A 9469-nucleotide genomic window follows, 5' to 3' on the forward strand; every position below is an offset into this window, starting at 1 on the left:
GTCCAAAAATCATATAAAATAGCATATAAATGCATATAAAACATCCAAGGTTGAAAATATAATAGCATGGAACAATCAAAAATTATAGATACGTTGGAGACGTATCAGCATCCCCAAGCTTAATTCCTGCTCGTCCTCAAGTAGGTAAACGATAAAAACAGAATTTTTGATGTGGAATGCTACCTAACATATTTCTCTAAGTAATTCTTCTTTATTGTGGAAAGAATATTCAGATCCATAAGATTCAAGACAAAAGTCTAATATTGACATAGAAATAATAATATTTCAAGCATACTAACTAAGCAATTATGTCTCTTCAAAATAACATGGCCAAAGAAAGTTATCCCTACAAAATCATATAGTCTGTCTATGCTCCATCTTCACCACACAACGTATTCAAATCATGCACAACCCCAATGACAAGCCAAGCAATTGTTTCATACTTTTGATGTTCTCAAACTTTTTCAATCTTCACGCAATATATGAGCGTGAGCCATGGATATAACACTATAGGTGGAACAGGATGGTGGTTGTGGAGAAGACAAAATGGAGAAGATAGTCTCACATCAACTAGGTGTATCAACGGGCTATGGAGATGCCCACTAATAGATATCAATGTGAGTGAGTAGGGATTGCCATGCAACGGATGCACTAGAGCTATAAATGCATGAAAGCTCAACAAAAGAAACTAAGTGGGTGTGCATCCAACTTGATTGCTCATGAAGACCTAGGGCATTTGAGGAAGCCCATTGTTGGAATATACAAGCCAAGTTCTATAATGAAAATTTCCCACTAGTATATGAAAGTGACAAAACAAGAGACTCTCTATCATGAAGATCATGGTGCTACTTTGAAGCACAAGTGTGGAAAAAAGGATAGTATCATTGTCCCTTTTATTTTTTTTATTTGGCCCCTTTTTTTGCCTTTTTTTGCCTTCCTTTTTTTATTTGGCCTTTTTTGGGACAATGCTCTATTAATGATGATCATCACACTTCTATTTATTTACAACTCAAGAATTACAACTCGATACTAGAACAAAGTATGACTCTATATGAATGCCTCCGCCGGTGTACCGGGATGTGCAATGACTCATGAGTGACATGTATGAAAGAATTATGAATGGTGGCTTTGCCAAAACTAAAATGTCAACTACATGATCATGCAAAGAACTATGACAATGATGGAGCGTGTCATAGTAAATGGAACGGTGGAAAGTTGCATGGCAATATATCTCGGAATGGCTATGGAAATGCCAGGATAGGTAGGTATGGTGGCTGTTTTGAGGAAGGTATATGGTGGGTTTATGATACCGGCGAAAGGTGCGCGGTATTAGAGAGGCTAGCAATGGTGGAAGGGTGAGAGTGCGTCTAATCCATGGACTCAGCATTAGTCATAAAGAACTCACATAGTTATTGCAAAAATCTATTAGTTATCAAAACAAAGTACTACGCGCATGCTCCTAGGGGGGTGGATTGGTAGGAAAATACCATCTCTCGTCCCTGACCGCCACTCATAAGGAGGACAATCAATAAACAAATCATGCTTCGACTTCGTCACATAACGGTTCACCATACGTGCATGCTACGGGAATCACAAACCTCAACACAAGTATTTCTCAAATTCACAACTACTAAACTAGCATGACTCTAATATCACCATCTCCATATATCAAAACAATTATCAAGTATCAAACTTCTCTTAGTATTTAATGCACTTCATATGAAAGTTTTTATTATATCCCTCTTGGATGCCCATCATATTAGGACTAGTTTCATAATGAAAGCAAACTACCATGATGTTCTAAAGACTCTCAAAATAATATAAGTGAAGCATGAGAGTTCAATTATTTCTATAAAATAAAACCACCACCATGCTCTAAAAGGTGAAGCACTAGAGCAAATGACAAACTACTCCGAAAGATATAAGTGAAGATCAATGAGTAGTCGAATAATTATGCAACTATGTGAAGACTCTCTAACATTTAATAATTTCAGATCTTGGTATTTTATTCAAAAAGCAAGCAAAACTAAAGAAAATAAAATGACGCTCCAAGCAAAACACATATCATGTGGTAAATAAAAATATAGCTCCAAGTAAAGTTACCGATGAACGAAGACGAAAGAGGGGATGCCTTTCGGGGCATCCCCAAGCTTTGGCTTTTAGGTGTCCTTAGATATTTCCTTGGGGTGCCTTGGGAATCCCCACTCTTAGGCTCTTGCCACTCCTTATTCCATAATCCATCGAATCTTTACCCAAAACTTGAAAACTTCACAACACAAAACTAAACAGAAAACTCGTAAGCTCCGTTAGCGAAAGAAAACAAAACACCACTTCAAGGTACTGTAATGAACTCATTGTTTATTTATATTGGTGTTAAACCTACTGTATTCCAACTTATCTATGGTTTATAAACTCTTTTACTAGCCATAGATTCATTAAAATAAGGAAACAACACACGAAAAACAGAACAGTCTGTAGTAATCTGTAACTAACGCAAACTTCTGGAACCCCAAAAATTCTAAAATAAATTGCTGGACGTGAGGAATTTATCTATTAATCATCTGCAAAAACAATTAACTAAATAGCACTCTCCAATAAAAAAATGGCAGAAAATCTCGTGAGCGCTAAAGTTTCTGTTTTTTACATCAGGATCGCAAAGACTTTCCCCAAGTCTTCCCAAAGGTTCTACTTGGCACAAACACTAATTAAACACAAAAAACACAACCATAAAAGAGTCTAGATAAATTATTTATTACTAAACAGGAAAAAAAAATCAAGGAACAAAAATAAAGTTGGGTTGCCTCCCAACAAGCGCTATCATTTAACGCCCCTAGCTAGGCATGATGATTTCAATGATGCTCACATAAAAGATAAGAATTGTAACATAAAGAGAGCATCATGAAGAATATGACTAGCACATTTAAGTCTAACCCACTTCCTATGAATAGGTATTTTGTGAGCAAACAACTTGTGGGAACAAGAATCAACTTGCATAGGAAGGTAAAACAAGCATAACTTCATAACTTTAAGCACATAGAGAGGAAACTTGATATTATTGCAATTCCTACAAGCATATATTCCTCCCTCATAATAATTTTCAGTAGCATCATGAATGAATTCAACAATATAACCAGCACCTAAAGCATTCTTTTCATGATCTACAAGCATAGACATTTTATTACTCTTCATAGAAGCAAAATTCTTTTCATTCGGAATAGTGGGAGTATCATAAGAGACTCGAATACTATAAATTGTTTCCACACTAAAAGAGTAATATTGAGAAAAAGGGTGATCATAATCATGACAAGTTTCATAAATATAATCATCACTACTTTTTGTAGCATAAGTTTCATCACAATAATCATCATAAGTAGCAACTTTGTTCTCATCATAATCAATTGAAACCTCTTCCGAAGTAGTGGATACATCACTAAATAAATTCATGACCTCTCCAAATCCACTTTCATAAATATTATAATCATCATAAGTAGGAGGCATGCTATCATCATTATAAATTTTCATATCGAAACTTGGGAGACTAAAAATATCATCTTCATTAAACATAGCATCCCCAAGCTTGGGACAAATATTAATTGCAGCAAATATATTCTCAAAAACATCATCTTCATCAAACATAGCATCCCCAAGCTTGGGCCTTTTCATCTCATAAGCATAATCACTCTCATCATTAATAGTATGGATGGCACCAATAGTATAGAAATTATCATATTCTTCCAAGCAAGTGCCGAAAAGATTTTCAAGATCATAAGGAGTATCATTATCTTCCCAATCATAATCATCACAACAAGCAATAGGCATAACGAGATCAGCATCAAGTGCATCATCTTCCACAATTATTTTTGATTCATTTTCATGAGGCACAACAATAATAGGAGCAACATTATTTGGGAGAGATATCTTTTTACCTCTCTTCCTTTTCTTTTCTTCTTGTTCACCACATCATGTGTGGGTTCAATCCTCTTTTTGGACCTCCTTATTAATGAGATTGGTTGAATAGAGGGCTCCTCCTCGTTACCTGATTCATCAAAAGAAATAATAGGAGGATATTGGGAAGTCTCTCCCCTTTCATTAGTATTCTCTTCATCTTCTATTTGTTTTCTTTTCTTTATGTAATTGGCAATATAAGGATTTTCAATGCAATTCACCGCACAATACATATAAATTTCTTCTAGATCAAAATCAAGAAGTTTATAACGGGCAAATTCTGGAAGATGCTTAGTTATACGTTTCATTTCTTCGTAACCCATAAGAAAACTAAGTTCAATATAATGTGCAAGGGAAATCATGTCATCACAATTTTTGGACATGATTAGATCATGAAACATTTTGCATCGGATAGTTAAATGACCCCATTCATTGCAAAGTTCACAAGTATGGCCAATAAAATTTAAATTTTCAGCACAAACATCTAGCCTCTTGCAACAATTTAGTTTCTAAATGCTTATGCCTCTTGCAATATCTATCTTCCCTATTTGGTGTGTACTTGCAAACCCAATGCACTCCACAAAAATTGACATGTTTATAGGAGACATTTTCGTCGTAACTAGTGCAATCATCATTAGTACTATGGATATTCAAGGAGTTCATACTAACACCATTGCAATCCTGCTCATCATTCAAAGATTTAGTGCCAAACATTTTATAGACTTTTTCCTGTAGCACTTGAGCACAATTTTCCCTTCCATCATTCTCACGAAAGATATTAAAAAGATGAAGCGTATGAGGCAAACTCAACTCCATTTTTTTAGTTTTCTTTTATAAACTAAACTAGTGATAAAACCGGAAACTAAAAGATTCGATTGCAAGATCTAAAGATATACCTTCAAGCACTCACCTCCCCGGCAACAGCGCCAGAAAAGAGCTTGATGTCTACTACACAACCTTCTTCTTGTAGACGTTGTTGGGCCTCCAAGTGCAGAGGTTTGTAGGACAGTAGCAAATTTCCCTCAAGTGGATGACCTAAGGTTTATCAATCCGTAGGAGGTGTAGGATGAAGATGGTCTCTCTCAAGCAACCCTGCAACCAAATAACAAAGAGTCTCTTGTGTCCCCAACACACCCAATACAATGGTAAATTGTATAGGTGCACTAGTTCGGCGAAGAGATGGTGATACAAGTGGTATATGGATGGTAAATAATGGTTTTTGTAATCTGAAAATATAAAAACAGCAAGGTAACTAATGATAAAAGTGAGCACAAATGGTATTGCAATGCGTTGAAACAAGGCCTAGGGTTCATACTTCCACTAGTGCAAGTTATCTCAACAATAATAACATAATTGGATCACATAACTACCCCTCAACATGCAACAAAGAGTCACTCCAAAGTCACTAATAATGGAGAACAAACGAAGACATTATGGTAGGGTACGAAACCACCTCAAAGTTATTCTTTCCAATCAATCCGTTGGGCTATTCCTATAAGTGTCACAAACAGCCCTAGAGTTCGTACTAGAATAACACCTTAAGACACAAATCAATCAAAACCCTAATGTCACCTAGATACTCCAATGTCACCTCAAGTATCCACGGGTATGATTTTACGATATGCATCACACAATCTCAGATTCATCTATTCAACCAACACATAGAACCTCAAAGAGTGCCCCAAAGTTTCTACCGGAGAGTCAAGACAAAAACGTGTGCCAACCCCTATGCATAGGTTCATGGGCGGAACCCGCAAGTTGATCACCAAAACATACATCAAGTGGATCATAGAATACCCCATTGTCACCACAGGTATCCCATGCAAGACATACATCAAGAGTTCTTAAATCCTTAAAGACTCAATCCGATAAGATAACTTCAAAGGGAAAACTCAATCCATTATAAGAGAGTAGAGGGGGAGAAACATCATAGGTTCCAACTATAATAGCAAAGCTCGCGATACATCAAGATCGTGCCACCTCAAGAACACAAGAGAGAGAGATCAAACACATAGCTACTGGTACATACCCTCGGCCCCGAGGGAGAACTACTCCCTCCTCGTCATGGAGAGCACCGGGTGGCCATTGGAGAGGGATTCCCCCCTCCGGCAGGGTGCCGGAACGGGTCTAGATTGGTTTTCGGTGGCTACAGAGGCTTCTGGCGGCGGAACTCCCGATCTATTGTGCTCCCCGATGGTTTTAGGGTATATGGATTTATATACGCGGAAGAAATACATCAGGGGAGCCACGAGGGGCCCATGAGGGTGGAGGGCGCGCCCAGGGGGTGGCCGCACCCCCTGCCTCGTGTCTTCCTTGTTGCTTCCCTTACGTACACTCCAAGTCTTCTGGGTTGCTTCCGTTCCAAAAATAAGTTCCGTGAAGTTTCAGGTCAATTGGACTCCGTTTGATTTTCCTTTTCTGTGATACTCTAAAACAAGGAAAAAACAGAAACTTGCACTGGACTCAGGGTTAATAGGTTAGTCCCAAAAATCATAGAAAATAGCATATAAATGCATATAAAACATCCAAGGTTGATAATATAATAGCATGGAACAATCAAAAATTATAGATACGTTGGAGACGTATCAGCGCGCAGCCGCTGGGTCATGGTGGAGGTCCTTCTAACATGATTAGAAGTCGAAGCACGCCACAGTCCACGCAGCTAGCGCCGCCACCCACGCCAGTGGAAGCTTTGGCACGCACGCAGCTGCTCCTCGACTTCCCTCCTGCCACAGAGAAGCTCGACTAGTGGAGGGCCACCATCCGGAGCCTCGTCGCCGTCGCCAACAAAGATGGTCCGTGACCGGCGGGGCCCTCGAGGCGGCACTCCACCGAGCCACCACATGCTGGCGCTGGGAGGACCGGGGGAGCTGCGTCCACGGTGCACTCTCCTCCTCCTCTCCAGCCGCCGCAGGCATCTGCCCATCATGACGACGCTTGTCATAACATCTCTATAGCGTCGTCCGACCAGCGGACCCACCGCGACCAGTGCCAAGTTATTCGAGAACGAGCTCACGAAGATGCTCGGACCACTATTGAGCGCCGGCGTGATACATGCCACCAGTTGGACAAGCAGGTGGGGCCCGCTATGGACCACCCAGCGCCGGGGGGCTCCGGCAGCCTACCTTACGAGGTGGGCTGCCCGGCCTTTACCCGTGAGCTGCGGCAGTTCCAGTGGCCGTCCCACCTCACGTTCAAGCCCGACGTCGGCGAGAAGTACACTAGCAAGACCCATCCGTCCGAGTTCCTCAGCATCTACACCATCGCGATGCAGGCGGCCGGAGCCCGCGACGACAAGTTGCTTGCCAATTATTTCCCGGTGGCGCTGAAGCCCAATGTTATGTCTTGGTTGATGCACTTGCCGGCGGGTTCCATCTCTTCTTTGTCGGATCTGTGCCATGAGTTTATTGGCGCCTTCACAGGAGGCCACCAAGCTCATGGCCAGGCCAGTGATCTGCATATCATTCCCCAGAAGGAAGGGGAAACCCTACGCAAGTACATCCAGAGATTCAGCCAGGTGCAGTACAACATCCCCGATGTTCATCCTGCCGCCGTGATCAGCGCGTTCCATCAGAACATGCGCAACCGCAAGATGCGCGAAGAGCTGGCGATGACCAAGGTTAAGGATGTGGCCGAGCTCTACGTTCTGGCCGACAGATGCGCCCGGGCTGAGGAGGGAAGGAAGTACCCCGGCAAAGACACCGGTGCAGAAACTGACTCTACCAACGAAGACACCGCTGCCCCGACAAAGAAGGGCCGGCGTCACAACAGGAAACGCAAAGGCAAGGCCGTGCTTGCCGTTGAAGGATCTGACGACACCGGCGCTGCCAAGAAGGTCAAGGCAGACGACCCCGACAAGGAGATTTCCGGGTGCACCGCCTGCCGGGCCTTGGCGGCTACCGACAAGCTAGGAAGCTCCGGCAAGCAATACTGCAAGATCCACCGCACCAAGGGCCACAATCTCCAGAACTACTGACAAGTTGAGCTGCTTGCTGAGAAGCAAAAAGCTGAGTATGAGAGGTGGGACAAGGAGAAGGACCAGGATGGTGCCGAGGGATCCGGCAAGAAGCATGGCGGCCGAGGAGGCTGCCGCGGCAAGGAAAACCAGCAAGAGAGGCTCGCCTGGGGCCGTGACAAGAAACAAGAAGACGATGATCACGACGGGGATGACGAGTCCGGTGAGCAAGAGTTCCAGAAGGCTACGGAGGCCATGTGTGTCGATGGCGGCGCCTCGATGCACACTTCTCACCGCCAGCTCAAGCAGTGGGCGCGTGAGATTACAGCAGCAGAGCCGTTGTTCGACGCTCAGAAGCCACTGAAGTGGTCCAGCACGCCCCTCATCTTTGACGCCGAGGACCACCCTAACCGCACAACCGCGGTTGGGTTTTTGCCATTGTTGGTCTCACCAACGATACGCAACCTCAGGGTGAACAAGATGTTGGTTGACGGCGGGGCCGGCCTGAACTTGACTCGCCTGTCATGATCAAAAGATTGCAAATCCCTGATGGAGACCTCGAGGAAACGGGCACGTTTCAAGGGGTCAATCCGGGGAAGAGCCAGCCGAAGGGGAAGGTCACACTGCCCATGACGTTTGGAGGGGAGTTGAACTACAGGACGGAAAGGATCATCTTCGACGTGGCCGAGATCCCCTTGCCCTACAACGGGATCCTCGGCTGCCCGGCACTAGCCAAGTTCATGGCGGCATCACACTACGCCTACAACATGCTAAAGATGCCCGGGCCGTTGACCATCATCTCCGTCCCCTCCGACAAGAAGGACGCGCTGATTTGCGCCGACCAACTCTACCGGGAAGCTATTGCAGCAGCTGCCGTCAAGGCACCTGCTCCTGCCGCTAAAGGCCCGGGAGGGAAGAAGAAGCCCGGCAAGACCTCTCGCACCCACTCCGGCAAGCGCACATCCTCGGAGCGTTGTGCTACCATCGAGGACGTGCCAGAGAGCTCTGCCGACAAGAGCAAGAAATCCAGAGCTGAGCCGCCGCAGACCAAGAAGGTGTCCGTCAGGGAGGATGGCACGGGAGGGGCCTTCACCATAGGCTCCACCCTCGACAGCAAATAGGAAGGCGCGCTCATCACCTTCCTGTGGGCGAATGTCGACGTGTTTGCGTGGCAAGCATCCGACGTCCCGGTGTTCCCAGGGAGGTGATTGAGCACCACCTAATTGTCTGTCCTTATGCGCGGCCTGTCAAGCAGAAGGTCAGAAAGCAGGCTCTGGAGAGGCAGGAGTTCATCACAGAGGAGATCAGGAAGTTGGAAGCGGCAGGTTTGGTGAGAGGAGTGCTCCACCCGACGTGGTTGGCCAATCCGGTAGTGGTGCTCAAGGCAAATGGGAAGTGGAGGTTGTGCATTGACTACACAGATATCAATAAGGCTTGTCCTAAGGACCCCTTCCCGTTGCCGCACACCGACTAGATTGTCGACTCCACGGCCGGGTATGATCTGTTGTCATTCCTCGATGCCTACTCGGGCTACCGCCAAATCTTCATGACAAGAGAAGATGAAGAGAA

The 9469-nt window shown here is 44.1% G+C and overlaps 1 pseudogene; it reads left to right on the forward strand.

Annotated features, from left to right (window-relative positions):
• The first annotated feature begins 8155 nt into the window (after positions 1-8155).
• On the forward strand, positions 8156-9021 carry LOC147973246 (uncharacterized; annotated as a pseudogene).
• The last annotated feature ends 448 nt before the right edge of the window (positions 9022-9469 follow it).

The sequence above is a fragment of the Triticum urartu genome, chromosome 5A, assembly GCF_056163025.1.
Source record: "Triticum urartu cultivar PI428250 chromosome 5A, HENAU_Tu73, whole genome shotgun sequence".
Lineage (NCBI taxonomy): Eukaryota > Viridiplantae > Streptophyta > Magnoliopsida > Poales > Poaceae > Triticum > Triticum urartu.